Source organism: Harpia harpyja, chromosome 7 (genome assembly GCF_026419915.1).
Source record: "Harpia harpyja isolate bHarHar1 chromosome 7, bHarHar1 primary haplotype, whole genome shotgun sequence".
NCBI lineage: Eukaryota > Metazoa > Chordata > Aves > Accipitriformes > Accipitridae > Harpia > Harpia harpyja.
Genome location: NC_068946.1, coordinates 22850785 through 22869068, shown reverse-complemented (window position 1 = coordinate 22869068; position 18284 = coordinate 22850785). Strand labels below are relative to the sequence as shown.

At 46.6% G+C, this 18284-nt stretch overlaps 1 long non-coding RNA gene across 1 annotated transcript in view; it reads right to left on the bottom strand.

The window, feature by feature from the left end:
- The window catches only part of LOC128143846 (uncharacterized), a 75595-nt gene that overhangs the window by 18126 nt on the left and 39185 nt on the right, over window positions 1-18284 (bottom strand). The window lies entirely within an intron of this gene.

Sequence of the window (18284 nt, the reverse complement as noted above, 5' to 3'; positions counted from 1 at the left end):
TAAATCCATACATCTGCAAATTAATTTCACACACACAAAAGATTACTCTTCGCAAATGTACCTTTAAGAGGGGAATATTGGCTATAGCAATCATCACTTGTTGCTTAGCAACAGCCATAGCATCACTTACGGCAGGTTTATCCTAAACAGCAATGTAAAACCCAGGGACGTGGCTATCCACTCCCTGTCGCCCATCCCTGCTAGTGCTGCTCAGACCTGGGTTAAGAGAGCCAGACTTTGCTAATTTTCTTTCTTTTTTGGAGGGGTGTCTGATTTTAGGATTCTTAAGAATGATAAAATAATCCTCAGCCATTAAACTAATTTTAAGCAGCAATCCAAAGCTTGGTGCCCCATTCTGACCGTGATGGCAATGCCAACGCAAATCAGCGTGAGCACGAATGTCTGTTCGGTTTGTGGCGACGCTACTGCTGGCTCAGCATTTTGCACCAAAAACTTTTTAAAAATTTACACCTAATTTGTTGCAATCAATTCAAGATTAGAAGAGGGAAATCAGATTATATTAAGACCTTCCTGAGGGTATCCTGAGGCTGTTCTAGTCTTCCTGAAGCCCAGGGAAGCCCCTACAGCCAGAAGCTGTCAGTTCTCATCTCTATTCTTGCAACTAGCCAGCACTGCGACAAATGACCTTTGCAATGGTGCATACATCCTTGTACCCGCCCGTCCGTCTGTCCATCCGTCCGCATCGCTGTGCCTCCTCCAGCTCCCTCCCTCGGCACGCTGCCTGCCAAGCAGCTCTCCGACGCGATGCTCCCGCCCGCCCTTTGCCAACCGTGGGTGCCAGCCAGCTGCTCCCCTTGGCCAAAGAAGTGGCAAGTAAATATTCTAACAGCATCCATTAGCCCTGCCTTTGACGGCCCATGGAGAGGGGCCCGCAGGCTCGGGCCCGGGTTTTAAAGCCATTATGCCGTTATCTGTAGGCACGGCTAATTCACAAAAAATGAATGCAGGGTTTGCAATCAAGGAAAAATTAGCATCTCAGCCAGTATAGAGGGTGAACATGTGAGCCAGCCAGCACTGCCAGCAACCTTGATTCTGTTTTTGGCAAAGCTGGCCGGCTTGGCAAACACAATGGTAATGAGATAAACTGAAACACCAGGCAACGGGGCTGCTCTTTGAAGTAATTATCCTCCAGGGCAACAAGGAACACGATGAAAAGGTTTTTAGAGACATGGTGTGGATGCACAGGGAACATTATTTGCATTCCTGAAGTCAGCCCTCGATTTGCAAGGCTCAGGTGCGCCGATGCCAAGCAGCCAGAGAAAGGGCAGGAGAGCCCCAGAGCAGGTACAGCAACCATGCAATACAGCAAGAAGAGGAGCCGTGCAAGGAGCAGCACGACGGGGCAGCACCACCCCGGCAATGCCGGTGTTAAGCCTTTATTGCTCCTGAGAAATGCCTGTCCAGGCAGCCATGCAGTACCCGCTGTACTGGCCCACAGGCAGAGGCTTCACTGCAGACACTTAACTTTCAAAAACAGCTATCCATTTAGGGGGTAGAGCAGTGGACTAGAGACAAGGTGAAGGAAGAAATAACGCACTGTCAAATCTCGTAGTCGGGAACTACAGGTGAGCACCGAGTGGGATTTCATGTGGGGGGCTCTGCAATGCCGTGCACACGTGAGAAAAAAACAAAAGGCAAGGCAAAGAAACAGTAATATGTGGCACAGCACGCTCCCTCGGTCACTTGTGACTAACCAGGTAAGCGGCTGGCATTTTCATATCGGGACACTTGACTCTAAATTTGAGGTCTTAAACAAAATTATTTTCAAAGCAACAACATAACAGTTGGCATCACAAATCCCCAAGCACAATGTGCCTTGGTGAGCGGGTTTCACTTAGAGAGGCCCGGGGTTAAAGCTGCACCAGCAGCAGATCGCCTCTCGTTCCACGAGCGGGCGGGCGGGCGGGCGAGCATCTCCCTGGACCCCACCAGAGGGGACGGGCTGAGAGGGATGCAGGACACGTCCCGCTGCTCCCAGGCTTCCACCGCAGACAGCAGGGCTTGTGTAATACTCTTTTGATACTTATCAGAGTTAAAATCTTTTCCAAAAGAAACACTAAACAGGTGAAAGGTTTCTATTTTTTATAATTACTTTTTTGTTTTAATAAAAAGGAACACCTTTGAGCAGAGCAATGCAAAGCTTGGCCTGGACCAAGGACCGGGATGTGCAGGCAGAGCAGGTTATGCAGCTTTTACTCTGCAGTAATTCATTGGACTTCAGAGGCTTGCTTGAGCCACTGCTTGGTGACCCTGTCCCTGCCCGCGGTCCGGAGGAGGGGGCAGACAACTGCCCAATTCCTGCTGAACCTTAGAAGCTTTTGCTTCTCTCACCCACAGCAGACCTTATAATTAATTTTTTTTTTTTTTTAACAGAAAGACCATGAAAAGAAAGAACACACGTGAGGACTGGGAGGCAGTGAAAGGCAGAGTGGTGGGGACACGTGTGGAGGCAGCAGGACCGGGAGCACTGTGGTGGGACGGGGGAGAGGGACCCTCAGCCCTGGCCACGGGATGCTGCAGCTTTCCCAGTGCCAGCCCTTCTTTCTGCCCACCCCCACCCCCACACACCCCCACGGGGCTTGTGGTGAAGGAGCCGCAGGCAGAGAACCAGAGTGTGAATCCCAGATGCGCTTCACCGAGTCCCCCCAAAAAAACAAAGAAATTTTTAAGAAAGATGGTGCAGGAACACCTCCTGGGGCGAGCCTGCAGCTCCCGACCAGGCTGGATCCCTGCACATGGTGGTTTTGGAAAGAAAAGCTCTATTCTAGGCAAAACCCCCACGTTCCCTTCTGCACAGCAAATAGTCCCTGTTAGTACAGAGCCAACCAAGGCGAAAATGTTTATTACAAAGCAGAATTATAAAAGAGGAGTGCCTGAATCCAGAACAAAATGTAAAACAGGGGAAACAAATGTAAAAAGCTCTATAAAAGTTTTAATGGATACTTTCAGATATGGAGTGGCATTTTACTGTGATGTTTTAAATTATTTCTTTTTCATTTTTCTTTTTTTAGCTTTTAGGCAGACCATTAATCTGAGGGGCTCCTTCCGCCTGCAGAGGCGTAACGCTTCAAAGCAGGCACCTACCAGATGACTGCTGGTGGGCAAAGTGCAGCTGGGGTTGGAGAAGTTGGGGCCCCGGGCTTTGCAGCAAGGGGAGCTCCAGCCCAGCAGGACAGTCTCCCAAATGCCACGCGCCCAGCGAGACCCAGCAGCGCCCGAGCCCATGGGAGCTTTGCTGCTGGTTTGAAAGGGAGCAGCAGAGGAGGCCAGTTTGGTGTGGAGGGACAAAGAGCCGGCACAAAATGGAGCGCATACATCTCCTGCCGCTTACAAATGCACGTATATACAGTGAGGCGGTCCTAGCCAGAAGCTTCTCCCATACTTGCTTTTTTGATGCCAAGGACCTACTTTCAGAATTTGACTCCAGCCTACGCACTTCCAACACCTTGAAATTCTCAAACCGTGTGCTTAAATATCTTTGGCCTATTGCTGACCTTTCCAAAGCCCAGGAGCAGCCATTTCTTCTTGCTGATGCAGATGCAGGAAATTCTTAACTAAATCCTAACTGAAAGCCAGAAAAGCAGATAAGCAGGCTAATCCTCCAGCCCGTCAGACCCCAGGCTCCCTCGGACCGCAGGGCGAGTCCTTGCTCCGCAGGCCAGCTCAGCAGTTTGCTCACCCCTATCTTGACTGTGTCGGCGTGTGCTTCTCCAGAGCTGGGGAGGAAAGCATCCCCACTTTCCAAAGAGGGAAATATTTTGCTGCCGCTCATTCACTCATTCACTGACATTTGTGGTGCCTGCCTCTGGCTGCTGCTCCCTTCACAAAACACCTTGCAGAAATCTATGGAAAACGCATTCAAAGAAACACACATAGTTCAGGTGGGGGGGTTGTGTGTATTCTTTAGGTTTTGGGCTACATAAAGCCCTCTCCTCCTCAAAATCCTAATTCTCCCTGGAAATATGTGATGCTACTCAGCCAGGAACAGCACTGCCATTTAGGGATATGTCTATGTTAGTTAATAAGGGCAAATAGTTTCAAATGCAGTAGCACTGTATATGCAAAAAGTATCAATTTTGATGCCTTCAGAGACTCTGCTCTGGTTAAAAGGAAGTCAAAAAGAAAAAAAAATTGAAGTCATTTTATCTAGAGTACTGTATTCTGAATACTTTTGTCTGAATTTGGTCTGCTTTCTCAAGAAGGGGTCTGGGAAACCAGTATAGGGGGAAAACAAAATCCCAGCCACTCGCTCATTAATGAAACAGCAACAAACTCATTAAGAGCAGCGATTGCTGCCGAGGGTGCCCCAGTTGCACCAGCTGCTCTGCACAGCAGAGCCCTGCCGGGAGCTCCAATTAGGCTGATGGAGCTCGCCGGGCTGGCGGGGGGCCAGCCTGCCCCAGCAATTTAGAGGAGCTGGGCCCATGCGGGACTGTCACAATGACAGAGACCCCACCTATATTAAAAACATTAGCGGTCATTGTAAAAGCTGCTGCAGAAGAAACCTGCACTGAAGAACGGCGCGGTCAGGAGGGCGAGCGTGCTTAGTGCTTCTCTGCAGTGCTTTTTCATAACTCACATACACAGACCCCTGTCCCCTCCACCACCAAAGGCTGGAGGTCTTAAATCACCCCTTTTCTCCTTATTTCACACACCCTCTGCTCCCAGGCAGTTCTCCCTGAGCCTGCAGGCAGGATTAAAACAACAAGTAGCATGAAGAGAGTGATAAAACGATGAAGGTGGTTGAAAATAACCTCACTAAATTAACCCCCTTAGAGGTTAGTTTTGTCCTCTTGCCTTTCAGACTTGCATAGGACCGCTCTTACCGAATCTGCTTATCACGAGAGACCCGTGGTCTCTGCAAACACCAGCAATCGCTTGGTTTTCCTGTGCTGCACTTGCCGGAGCCCAGCCCTAACCTGAAGGACAGCCTGGCACAAGCTCAAAAGACAAGTGGGCAACCTTTCAGTTTGGAGTCATCTACAGCCCGTGTCCGAGAAGCTGACAAGTCCTGTTGTGCTGGAGGTGGAAGCCGGAAGGTCAAAAACCAACCCCATGCCCAAGAGTGCAGAAATCATTTCAGAAAAGGGTGAGTGACGTTTAGGATGCGCTGCTCAGAGAGGTACGTGGGGCTGGGGTCACACCTGCAGGACAGCCTGACGAGTTCGCCCTGCTCTCCTCAAAGCTGGGAGAAAGGCAATCCTCAGAGGACAAGAATACAACATAGACAGCTCTGTTGTTTCAACAATGTTATTTTCTAAACGCATTTGCTCTACCAAATGGCACTTAAAAGCCTGGCTACGAATGACCATTGTCATTTCTCCCCCAGGGAACCGAACCGCTTCATCCCGACACACGTCACCTGCTGAGGCAGCCACAGATGCTATGCCAGAGGCTACACAAAGAACACAGGACCCCCCATACCAGAGTATACCAGTGGTATACTGAGTCCAGCCAGCCCAGTTCCCTGCCTCTGGCTTTGGTCAACAGCAGAGGGTAAGAACGTTGGGTCCCTCACCAGGGCTCCCCTGACGAACACTTGCTGCTGCTGGCTTCTAGCAGTCACTCGCAGGCCCTCTTCCATCAACGCTACTGGGTCGATGCTGGGGAAAGGAGCCTAGGGACTTCGGGGTGGAGAGATGCTGCGGTGAATGGCCCGCTGCTGCTTTGAGCAGTAACAGCAAGTGCAGCGACCTTTTCTGCCGCCTCTCTTTCTCCCACACCCTCCTGGTGTCTGCTCACCTGTAACCAGGGATTCACTAGAGCGGGAGCTTCTCCCTTCTGCTCCGCCTGCTCCTGCCAACAGTTCTCTTGCTTCTCAATGTCTAATTAGTTCAAATTTCAGACTCAAGTTTTTCCCTAAAGCCCTTCCCAATCCTCCTAGTTCTTCTCCTTATACATGTCCATCCTGTCCTCCATCAAGGATGGCTGTAAAGTCACTCGGCAGTATGTCTTCACAAATGTTAGTGCATGCTTCTTCAGTATTAAAATTGGTCTATATTAATGTTGCCATAATTAGTACTTGAATAAAGTAAGCAAAAACCAGAACGCTAAGACATACTAAGCTGCCTCAAAAACAGGAGTTCAGCAGCACAGCTGAAGTACTTCCAACACTCTCCTATCAAAAATAGAAATACAGTGAAGGAACCTCTTGACCATGTCCTTATCTCACCCTTGTGAGAACTCCAGGCACTAGAAGGTTGGTGGAGCTTTGTGTGCTTTACATACCAGATTGTGAGAATATGAAAGGTCAGTTCAATGGATGCTGGATGTATTTGTATATCGCCTATTGCACAAGGTGCCCTACGTTACATTGCCAGAGCTTCACCAATATTCATCCACATGAGTGAAAACAGTATTGCCTCCCGGTGAGATACCACAACCCGCAAAGCCCCCACAAGTGCTAGATATGATCCTCTCACTGGCTTGACCTGCCCTTCCACATCCCCGTACCTTTGGCTGCTCTATGTACTTATTTAGCCTTCCTAGATGAGGTTTCTTTTTTTGCTGGTGCATATTGACATTCTCTGATGACAAAACAGGTTAATCACAGCACGGTGGAGTAGCAATACCAACAACGTTACACAACACTATCCTTCACCAGACTAAGACATACCATCCTGTACTAAATCTCTGGTCCCATCAGAAGAGTCCCAAACATGGATTGTCCCTGCCCCTGTACCACTTTTTGTAGTCATTCCCTGAAGGGAACAGCAGAAAGGCACCATCTTGCTGAGCAGCAGTCACAAAGAGCAAATACCCCGTGCCAGAAGATCTTTCCTGAGAGCAAGCTGCAGTGATGCACTGGCCACCAGCCAGGATCTGGTGGCTTGCCCCTAACTGAGCACCACATAGTGCCTGTGCCACACCGCTCCCCGGTGCTCCTGGCACAAAGAAAATTAAACTACTGTAGGGCAAGGATCTCTAAAGAAGAACACATCATGGCCCCTGATTTTGCTGGACATACCCAGCAGAATTTGGGGACACTGAATAATCTTTGAGGACAACTAAGACTGACCTGGTCCACTGGTCCACTGGTCCACTGGTCCACTGGTCAAGCCATGCTGAATTTGATTAACACTTTTGATGAGAAAACAAAACCCTGAATCCAGAAATAAATACTTTGAAAAAGGTTTTGACATTTCCTAAAACTTTATTTTCTTACCTTGAATTTTCCTAGAAGGGCACACACAATAGATGTTAGGCATCCAGGTGGTCTCTCTTTGTAACCAAATGAGAGATTTCTTTAAAATGCTCTTAAAATTAGGCTCTGAAAAGCCTCTACAGATGACCGTCATCCTCCACAAAGAAAGTGTCAAGGGACACCAGCTAGCTCTTCTAGACACTCCGCACTGCTGATGGTGAAACCTCTCCTCCCGCTGTGTTTGGAAATCCCCACGCGTTTTAATGTTCCTGGAAAGACTACTGAAAAGTGTTGCTTGCCCTTTAAAAGCAAAAACCTTTCAAACCTAAAAAATAATTACATGGATTTCACATGAAGTGACACTGGCAATATGCTTTTAAATAGAGACGTACAAGGTAACAGACAAAAATATCGAGATCAGAAACTGACTAATCCTAAAAAGCCATTTTTACAAGAGAGCCAGAGGAAAGAAGGAGACAGGGAAAGATAACCATGGTCTGAATAGTATCAGAAAGAAGGTACTGGAAGGTGCAGAATTAACCTTTTCCTAATTAATTACAAGTTGTAAGGCAAAGGAAATCAGCCAGTTGAGAGCAATTTCAACGAGACAGGGATTTCAACGTGTGAAACACTTTGGCTGTCCTTTAAAAGCAGAAGGAGAGGAAGGGAAGCGGCTGGTGGCAGGAGAGGGGGGTGAGATGGAGCTGCGATACCGCCCCAGCACACCAGCCACGGCCACGGCCGAGCCCGCCAGCTCCGGAAGGACCACGCTCCAAATGACGGTGGGGAAGATTTCATTACAGGATGTAAGCCCGCAAGATAACGATCAGTAAATGCATTCTAAACAGGGTTATTCGAAAGGCAATCAAATTTTTGCAAGAGGAAAATTATTCGGGAAGTTGTACTTCAAAAGACTTCTTTAACCTCCTACGACCTGATATTTCATATGCTCCTACACTCAGCTCTTAATTCTTGAAGTATTACCATATTTAGTAACTGGAGAAGATGCGGAAATATTTGCTGAAGGTATTCAGTGGAGAAAATTTGATTCTTTTCTTTTTAGTTTGGATCTTTACTTCTCAAATCACCCAACAACTCACCACAAACCTCATGCATCATCCCTATGGCAAATACCTTCAGTGCAACTTGGCCAGAAGCCTTTTTTTCTTTTTCTCTTTTTTTTTTTTTTTTTAAAACACTTCATTTTTATTAACACCCACACTCTTACATCTCAAGATGGAGAGCTCTCATGGATGCAGGATTCTCACAAATGCAGATATGGCAAATGACATAGAGAGGATTCAGGTGGAGAGTGACACTCTGCTCTGTCTGCCTGGTCCTCATGAACCTCATTAAAGCCGCAGAAGGTGCAGACCTGCTGTCTGGCCCAATAATGCTGTATCTGGGAAAATACACAGCTTTAAAGCATGCTGCTTCTTTAGATTGTGCTGCCTTGAATTACGCACTGCTGCACTACACAAAACTGTGGACCATTGTGACGATAAACAGGGGGGAAATGTTTATCAGCATTTAAAAAAAAAGAGAAGGAAAGAAGATGGAAAGAGTGCTATGTTTTAATGCAGAATTTAGCTTGCTTTTTTCCCCTTACACTTCCCATTCAGCTGAGCCTTGTTCAAGAGCAGAAAATATTTTTCTGAGTCTGTTGAATGATATTTTTCATTACAAGTCAGCTAAAGAAGCCAGTATGTCCATTCATATTAGTTCTTGGAGTTACATGGAGCTAATTTACAACAGCCAGCTTTTTTGCTTCCTGTGCATGAGGGTTAAAAGCTAAATAGCATCAAGAATAACACTGCAGCACCTTGCTTGCCTTAACCCGTTGGGGTATCCTCAGATGCCTAGAAATCATCCAGAAACAAACAAACCTGCCGTAGCACTGTAAAGCAATACACTACAGAAGAGTTGCTATGATGCCTACTGCCAAGAAATGTAGTAGAGTTATTAGTGAAGCTCTGAGGTCGGGCAAACATGTTTAGCAGTCAGGAACCAGGCTTTTTTTGTTCTTTTAAATGGACTACTTTTTAGGACGCAGTTTCCTAAAGCACAACACTAACTGAATTTTTAAAATTTTTTTTCCCCTATAGGTTTTATAAAACGGGGTTTATGTGGAGAAAAAAAGGCAAAATCCTGATGCTCCGTTTCCTCAATCACAGCTTTCCCCTTCATGGTCTTCCTTGCTCCTATTCAGTACCGGATTTGTGGCTACTGCTCCTGGCAAGCAATGAAGAAGCTGGAAAGTGAGATTCTGTGGAAAAAGCAAGCTAGGAAAAAAAGCCCTCTCCAGATGAAGATTAATTTTCTCAACCCTTCTTTCAGCAATCTGCAGTGCTGTCAGAAGATTCAGAGGGGAAAATGCTTTGCTTTTGGTTTGGGCGTTTTTTGGATGGATGATGTCCCTTTAACAATAGGTCTGCACTACCAAAAAATCCTATGCTGAGGAAAACTCTAAGCTAGATGAGATACCCATGTACTCCTCTCGTGCCCTAAATCCCCGAGCTCCCCCTGTCCTCCCCTTCTAAGTGATGAAGAGCAGAAGAGATGAATCTCCATTCACAGGGGAAGCCGTGGGACCTGGGGACCTGCCTACAGCTGGCACTGCGCAGACGGGGAAGGTACAGTTGCCACTGATTTATATGCCACTTATGAGAAATTTTTGTGAAATTATTCAAGCAGCACCATGTGGGTATGCAGTCGGGGTGAGAGCCAGTTGAAAAGCAGTGGCATAGCAGCTGGTTGGTTTGGAGGACTAATTATGGGATGGAGTCTTACACATCTGGGTCATCACTTCACATCCATCTCAGCTGCATACTAGCGACAAGGTCATTACTCTCTGATAGTTCTTTGGTGACAGACATGAAATGGCTCTGCAGGTCCAGACCACTTTGTAGTGCACTGGTCTCCTCCTTAGAGCACCCTGTATGACAGGGACTAATTGATCTTTGCATTGGCAGCGTGAGCAGAGATCTCAGGGCTGATCTGCCCTGATGCTGATCTGGCATCCAGATTTGATGCACCACAAGAGGCCAGCCTGGAAGAAGGCTATCCCACCAGCTTCCCTGCCACACTGCTTCCGCAGCCAGCCAGAGAACAGAAAATCCTTCCATGATCTTGTTCAAACACATTCGACACAGCAAAACAAAATGGGCTTTGGCAAAGGATCGTTAGTGGCAGAGTGCACCCAGTGCAACTGCTTCACCATCCTTTCTCACAGCAGGAGTAACCTTTACGTGGCTGCAACCCCGAATCACAGTTACTGTCTGAGAGATCTCCAGAAAGCCTGGCAACACAGCGTGGAGCCTGTGGGCAGAGTCAGGCCTTAGGAGCTAAAGATCCACGACCTAAAATAAAAATAAAATCTTTGCAGGGAAAGGCATACACCTGCTTCACAGCTGCAGCAGCCCCTCAGTGCATCTGGAGAAGGCAATGGGAAACTCTCTCTCAGATGACAGCCGGAGGAGGTACGCAGCACCGGGGCTGCTGCAGGGCACAAGCAAGCGGTCATCTGAAACAATGAACAGCACCACGGGTTCAGTTCGGCAGCCAGTACATGTAAATAACTCCTGGTGAATGGTGCTTGGGTTAAAAACCAAGTTCACCCCACTCATGTCTTTGATTTGAATGTGGGTTCACCACCTGTAACCTGGAGCATGACAGCATGCAAGAGAGCAGGTCTAAAATCTTCGGTGCTCCCTGTGTAAACAAACTAATTTGCAGCCTGACATTTTAGCCGTGGCCTATGTAGATGACTTTCTGCTTATTCAATACTTCTGAATAAGCACACTTAATAGCTGTGCAATAATAAATAAGGTATTAATACTATTCACCGCAGATGCTCGGTACCTGATTTAACCTTCTTTTTTTCTTCTAACCTCAACAGGGGCTCTGAAAAATATGCAACTTTTTTTATAACTAAGTTAATAAGTGTTTTCAATCACTGAAAATAATTACTATCAAGAACAGACAGTTAGCAGCATGCATAGGGCATATGTAAGACATCAAGGGGAGAGTGCAGGAAAGAGAGAGAGAGAAAACAAGAGAGAAGGAGGGAAGATACTGTCAAATACCCAAGATCCTTCCAGCCTAGATTTCTGTTTTTCATGTGCAAGAATAAAGTTTTCAAAATATTCCTCTGTGAAGAGGAAGAAACTATGGAGGCCCGGGACTCACCCCCACTTTTTGGAGGCTCTCCAACCCTGGCTCTCCCAGGGGTCTGAGAGGACAGCTTCTCCCTGGAGCTCTGCCAGGTCACACCAGATGCAGTTTTCAGGACAAACTGGCTGGTCAGGGTTTAAGTCCCAGCTTGTTTTTTAATCATTTGATTTCAACAGTTCCTCATTTACCCAATTCACAGAACTAAACGTATGTTTGGGGGTTTGTTTTTCTTTCCTTCTTCTTCCGCTACCTTAACACAGGCATGCTAGTGGTGACCTGAGGATTAAAAAGGATAGAGAAAATTCAAGAGTGCTGCGGTGGGCAAATGCTATCGCTGAGGCCAGCTGGCCAGTGACAGATCCCGTTCAACTATTTCTCATGTCATTATCGTGCTCAGCCCCAGGAACCTCGCCTTGACCAGGTACTTGGAAAAGAGCTCTGGGATGCGCACCCGGAGTCTGCTGTTCTTTCATCCTTTTCATGCCATCTTGTCCCATCATCGCTGTTCATCAGAAACAGTAACTCAGGTTGACATCACTCCTACCAGAGACAGGAGCTATTGAATTATCTAAGACAAACCTAAATACTAGCTTTTAAAGGATAACTGATCTACTAAAAGCAAGTATTGTTTTGGACATGCCATGTCATATATATCACACTTGGCTTTGCATTGCACTGCTATCTCCGGCGATGTCATTTGAACAACATGAAGTCACATGGCACAACATGACAGATGCCTCAGCAATGAGGGAAAGATGCTCTCTAGATTCCACGTCTATTATAGCTCATCCCAAATAAAAGATTCAAGGGATACGAATGACCGTGTGTCTGCAGACCAAAAGTGACTCGAGTCTCCCCAATTATCTGCAGAAAACAGATCTCCTCAATTCACCCGCTTCCCACATAATTAATGTTCTATTTGCTTCCATTAAATGTGATTTCATTATCATCTTTTTCCAAACAACCTGATTACAAGGTAGGAAAGATTTTTACCAATAATAACAATCCCAAGGAATGTGCCAGATAGAGGCAGACTCCTTTTTAGCACAATACTGATCATAATCCCCGATTTACCGTTAGAAGATCTCCCCTCCATTAGGAAGAGGCACCACCTCGAGCAATCTCCATAGAGCAACACAAGAACACTCTGCCAGTCTTCACAGGAGCAGACCGTCCTCGTCCTTTCCAAGAAGGTTGTACTCTTAAATGTTCCTTGAGAAGTTTCAAGAGACAATAAATCATTGAGAACGTATTGTAATAAAAAGTATCCTAGAAGAAAAAGCATCCATGTGTATTCAAATTATTAAAAGTTCTCTAATTTTTACTCTCTTTCAGTGGAGGAGAAAAGAGAAAGCAGACAGTTTATCTCCACCTTTCACTGAAAACTACCTCCTCTTTTTCCAGAAACATCCAAAAATGAAAGGGAAAAGTAGCTCTCTTTCCATGTACAGTTTCTGATCTGAAATTGGGAAAAAATCCAGCATTTTCTTCCAAAGAACCTGGCACCTTTGAAGGAAATTTAAAATGTTGGTGAGCATTTTAATCACACTTCCTAAAAGCCCATCTTCCAGTTGGAAAGGGCTTTCCCCAAAAACAACAACAAAAAAACCCTCCCTCAAGCTCCAGGTCCCTGGTCCCTGTGACCTTGCAGATCCTCACACCCACCACAAAGGCTTGGCTGCGGGAGGAGGTTTTGAGGATGAAGCTGGTTCTCTGCTCCAAAAGCAGAGCTAGTTCCCTGTAGGTAATCATGGCCCATCCTGCAGATCCTGCCATTTTTCAGGTCCTTTTAATATCACCTCTGTATCTTTTTTTATTCTGATATTAATGGACTTGCTTATCCTGCTCTGTGCCCCACATATTCACTAGATGAATACAATAAATTGGCAAGTCTGGTCTGACTGGCCATATGCTCTTCAATTTCTATCTGCTGGTGTCCTGACCTCGCTTTTGTCCGAGCTGCTAAGAAGTCCAACTGAGCGGCTGAAATGTTCTCCGTTATCTGAAGCTAAGGAAACTATTCTTTCCCCTCTCACAAAACTTAATTTGCTTTTCAAAGACAAAAAAAAAAAAAAAGTAGTTTATTATTGTGCTCCTCAAATGTCTGAGGAAATACACAGAAAATGCCTGGCACATATGGTATTTTTATGTGGCTTATCTTTTTTCCTTGTCTACAAGTCTGCACAGAATTATTACTATTTGGCACACAGCAAAAGGAAGTCTCCTGTGCATAACATGATTTAGTCTGGCCGATAAAGTGGAAGTGGATTTCTTCGTTGCATATTAAGTTCTGCTGGATACCATTTGCACAAGAGAGCAAAATTGCAGTTTCATGTTCTCCTGTGATGATACATTTCCCGTCAGACAGCCTCATCTCTCTCTTTCCCCAAATATTAAAATTTCTCCCAGCAGTGACTCTCCAAATTTCCCACTCTCACATACTGGCTCTCCAAAGACAGTTACTCGTGTTTGCACAGAGTTGCCGGCTAGGAGCCAGGCCCTGGGAGGGTTCCCTCCTTTGGGGAGCGGGCTGGACGGCCGTCGGGACGAGCAGAGCCCTTGCAGGGAGGGTGCGACGCCCTGCTCCCCTGCACGCCCCAGGGATGGTGCAGCAGGGGGGGAAGGTCTCTCCCTGGAGCCTCTTCCAGCCAGCGCCTCACCCACAGCCTCTCGACGCTTCTCAAAGGCTCGTGCTGCCAGCGCACCGAGGCTGCTGCTGCTGCTGCTGCATCCTCCTTCGACAGGTCCCTTTTCACCAGCCTCCCCCTCTCCCAGCAGAAGTCCCAGGGTTCCCACGCTGCCCAGACCCCAATCCAACCCGTACCCAGCTGGTGGGTTTCTCCTTACTCACCTCATGCTAAACATTCTGTGTGCCCGCCACGCTGCGTGCAGCCTCCTGGGTTGTCTCCCTTGCCCCGGGAGCTGTGAAGCCGTAAGAGGTTTTTCTTCCCCAGCCCAGTGCTTGCTCCTACATGCAAAACACCACCTCGCATCTGAGATGCTGATACCTTCTCAAAATATAAGCACTGGTAACTATTGCTAAAGGAGAGGCCGTCCATAATCCACTGCATTTACTGGCATCTATCAGCAGGGTTGGGTTAGTTGTACTGGTCCAAGCTGATAGCTCAGTGCCAAGGACAATGCAGTAAATCAGTCACTGTTTCTCTAACCCGTTACATTTCTTCTCTAATGCTTTTACAGCACAACACAAACTGGGTGCTGCCAGTAAGATTGGTTCATAACAGCCATAAAATTTTATTTAAAAAAAAAATCAAAAGGCAACGTTAAGGATTGATGGACTAACTTCTCTGTGCTGTGCCACTGGACGGAGCAGCCTGGGGCCGAGGAGGGGAAATGCCTTCTGCTGGGACAAATCCCATCAGCATTTTTAGCCTCACTGCCTAATAACACAAAACTCACTCAATCGCCATGCGTGTTTAACGAACCAGCCAGTCTGGCCTCCGTCTCCCCAGAAGCTTTTGGCCAGTTTCAAACAACCCTGGCTGAAAGGCAGAGGCTCCAACAGTATGACAAATGTCACTGCAACAGAAGGTGCAGACCGATGGGAGGGAAATGTTAGTGGGACCCAGGACCAGCCCTCAGAGAAACCCTCCAGCAAGAGGCAAACAAGCGTCATGTCTTCAGCCACTCGCTGGGTGCAGGCACCGCTGGTCCCTGGAGCAGACATCAGCCCCCTCCCTCCCTCCCTTCCTGGGCTCTCCTCCCTCCCACACCTCATTAACCAGCTCTTCGCCTACCTACATTCACACAGTTAGACGGCCTCACGCCATACCTTTAAAGTCAGTGGGAGCTTGGACATGAAATTCAATAAGCTGTGGATGACCTGTACGGTCCCTGCCGTTCTTCCTTCCCCTATTAATTCCCCTCTCCTTCCTTTCCTGTCACATTGTTTTACCTATTACTCCACGCCTAATAAATTATCAGTAATGCTCCAGCATCAAACATTTATTATCCTGAACACCACGTGACTAATGAGTGAGTTAACCTCCAATTTCTGCCCGTATAATTCACGCACATTGATTTTACATGAAAAGAACTCTTGACTTACATTGGATGACCCTGATAAATTTAATCTCTTTAATGCTTCTTCTTTCTAAATAAACGTAAAACGTTTTCCTCTAGAAAGTTTCTCACCAGTAAAACCTGCATCGCAACTTGGCAAAAAAAATTCTCCGCTACCCTGCCGATTTAATCAATAAAACTAAAAAAAACCCACCAAACCTGCATAAAAAGTCCCCGATTCCTCCAAGCACTGGCAGCTCAGCCAGCCTGACAGCACTGTTACAAACATGACAGGTAATCAGAGCTGACAGCTGGTGTCAAAACCCACAGCTGGAATTTAGCGGCTGGCTGGAAGAGGTACCAGTTTGGGGCCATCTTATTCCTGGCCTCATTACCCCCCATTTCCCCATGGCATCGCCTCGGGGCCGGTGACCCGAGTGGCAAGGCTGGGCAGGGAGCACAGGGGTGACACGGCACCTCCCGAGCCACGGGGACCCCAAGGAATCCTCGGCGGTGGGTGCTGACAGCCCTTGCACCTACATCAACGCTGCTGGCCCTGGCTCTGCTTTGCCAGGTCAGAGGACTAACCAGGAAACCACACTTTGGATTTTGTGCTGGCTACCATGGGGCATTGCAGCTTTTCCCTAGGATGCACACAGGGCTAAGAGTTTTAAACACTCAAAAACTTGCAGAACCTTTGCAGAAGGCTCATAACTGGAGTCAGGAGAGTGTTTATTTAGGTTACAAAGTCAGCGTGCATACCTTCTCCATCATGCATATGTGCCACGTACAGTAGAAGGTCGATGCAGAAAGGCTCCGGGAGACAGGCTCCAAAGTGCAAACTGGAGACAGGCTGGAAAGCCAGCTTCTCCAGCAGCCGGGACCACAGCCAGGCCAGGGCTTCGCCACAGCTCATCAAAACTGAAGAAAAAATTAGTTTTGAAAAAAAAAATTGATTTTGCCACAGTAAAGATAGGTAGCTGTGCATGGACAGAGTCGGGTTGCTCCTTCCCTGGGGAAAGAGGGAGAGGAATAAGGATTGGAGCTGAAACAGCAGTGTGCATCGCCTCTGCTATAAACTGTGACCGGTTTAAACTCCCGCCCTTCTCCCAGCCACCCACCGACAGCGTGTCAGACCCCGCCAGAGCAAGGTGAGCTGCTGCTCTCTGCAAAAATGCCTCCTCCTCGCCCGGGCTCCAAGGTCCCAGCCAAAAAGAAGGGAGAGAGCAAGACTGAGAGGGGCAGACACCGGCAGCCCTTTGGAAACCCGAATGTCTGAGGAAGGGCGTATCAGGTAGTGCTGCCGGGGAGAGCTAGCGGAAACAGAGGGGTTTGTTTCGGTTGCTCCTTTAAAATACATCCACTCCCCTCTGAGCCTGCATATTTTACAGTCTTGGCATACTTTCCTTGTTGACGACTCTGGCAGACTCGGTGATTGTCTTTCCTAAGTGAACTCACTCACCAAATGCATTTTTCAAGCTCCCACAACTTGAGGAATAGAAATTGCAGCCTGAAAAAAAGCAAGGACCAAAAAAAACGGATACTAACAGTAACGTTGCAGAACATTCAGGGGCTTGAACACGCAGTCATTGAAATGGCTAACTCATCTGCATTACTCTTAAGTCATTAATTTTTATTCCTTTTCATGGTAAAATGATTAAAATATTTTGGTTTCTGTGTACAAAATAAAGGGTGAGGATCACGGCCCTTTGGACTCCAAATAGATGTTTTTAACCTACAGGATGCAGGAAAATCATGGAGGAATGATATATACCCAAGTACTAGAAAATATTACATTTCAGCTACCCAAGTACTGGAATTCTATATACCCAAGTATTAGAAACATCTGCGTTGCAGTAAGAAGTCCTGTTACCAGGCAAATGTCAAGAACAGAAGATAAAAAGAAATTGGCTGTGCTTCAGAATGTCAGTCTACGGATGAGCAACCCAAGTCCACAAAACTCTGTAGTATTTTCCCTGACGATAACAGCTTTGGATCAGACTTGGGAACAGTTATGTATTATTCTAAATAAACAGCTTGGTATTTCTTCATGCCAAGTAGCTCCTTTTGGTGCTTTGCAAAAGCCTGAAAACACTGTCCCTCTGCTACCACACCCAGTTTATCGCTATTCCCCCAAAACAGCTGTTCTAACCCTACGATTTTTTACCAAAGAAATGCTGGAGAATCCAGTCAGGGCAACCAGAGCGCCCAGCTAATCTCCACATCGTGGGTGGTGAACCCAATCTCCTGGCACTACTTCTGCCAAGCAAGCACCCCATGCAACACCAGACTGGTTTGTTTTTTCTTTTAATAATAAAAATGAGAATTAGAATAATATAGAATAAAGTAGAATAGAATAGAATAATAATCTAAATTATTATTAAAAACCAGAAGAAGAAGAAGAAAAAGAAGGAGGAGGAGGACGATTTATATTATTATTTAAAAAAAAAAAAAGTCTGGTCTTGCATGGGGTGCTTGCTCGGTGGAAGGAGCGCCAGGAGATTCGATTCACCACGTATGAATATATTGTAAGTATGTTAATTATGACGACAGTTACTATAGATAATTATATTAATATTATATAAGAATAAATATACTAATATTATTAAATCTTGCTATAGCATATTAATACACGATTGTTACACTAATTGTTACGCTGATTATAGCAGTAATTTAATTTTATTTACTTTCTTCCTATTAGCGTAACTCCTTCAGATTACACGACAGGCTTTAACTCCAGCCTACGCCCACAAACTCTCCCGGACCACCTCTTCCCCCCTTTTCCCAAGCCTTTCTCCAGAGCAGCCGCCGATTTTTTCCTCCCTCCTCTCCCATCCCCGACCGCATTCCGCGGTATCTCCTGCCATCTACTGATGCTGCCGGGGAGGCGACTACTGCATTTCGCCAAGTGTGGGGCGAGAAT